This window comes from Macaca nemestrina, chromosome 12 (assembly GCF_043159975.1).
Source record: "Macaca nemestrina isolate mMacNem1 chromosome 12, mMacNem.hap1, whole genome shotgun sequence".
NCBI lineage: Eukaryota > Metazoa > Chordata > Mammalia > Primates > Cercopithecidae > Macaca > Macaca nemestrina.
The window spans coordinates 56291669-56292367 of NC_092136.1; the positions used below are offsets into that span (position 1 = coordinate 56291669).

Consider the following 699-nt stretch of genomic DNA (forward strand, 5'->3'; position numbering starts at 1 on the left):
CAACCTCCGCCTCCCAGGTTCAAGTGATTCTCCTGCCTCAGCCGCTGGAGTAGCTGGAATTACAGGCACTTGCCACCACGCCCAGCTAATTTTTTGTATTTTAGTAGAGATGGGGTTTCACCATGTTGGCCAGGCTGGTCTCGAACTCCTGACCTCATGATCCACCCATCTCAACCTCCCCAAGTGCTGGGATTACAGGCGTGAGCCACTGTGCCCGGCCCCTTTATTTTTATTTTTTAAAAGTATGGAAGGCTTCATGAATTTGCATGTCATCCTTGCACAGGGGCCATGCTAATCTTCTCTATATCATTCCAATTTTTACTGTATGTGCTGCTGAGGTGAGCACATTTTTACCTTCCAAATGAGTAATTCTCCAATCAAAATTTAAGTAGATGAATCCTGTTCTCTTCTATCTCAACAGGAAAGAGAGGAGAGCAGATTGCATGATCAAAACAGGGCCCTAGGGGAGAATGGAGGAAGGGCTTACGTGCTTTCCCTGGTCCTGGCTCCTAGCAGTGGTATCAGACACACCCAGGCTGTTCAGGGGAAAAATGTATCTGCACAAGGAAGTCACTGCCTGGTCAACCTGGGTTCTCCCTGAGGTGATGCTTCCCTCCTGCTGGGAAGCACTCTTGTGACTCAACTTGCAGAGAGGAGATGACTGTCTAGCTAACACATCTATGCGCTCAGAAATTTAAA

The 699-nt window shown here is 47.8% G+C and overlaps 1 non-coding gene across 1 annotated transcript; it reads right to left on the reverse strand.

The window, feature by feature from the left end:
- Nucleotides 1-238: 238 nt before the first annotated feature.
- LOC112427877 (U6 spliceosomal RNA) lies at nucleotides 239-346 on the reverse strand. The gene has a single exon (XR_003019636.1). It is a non-coding gene; the product is annotated as a U6 spliceosomal RNA (small nuclear RNA).
- Nucleotides 347-699: the final 353 nt, after the last annotated feature.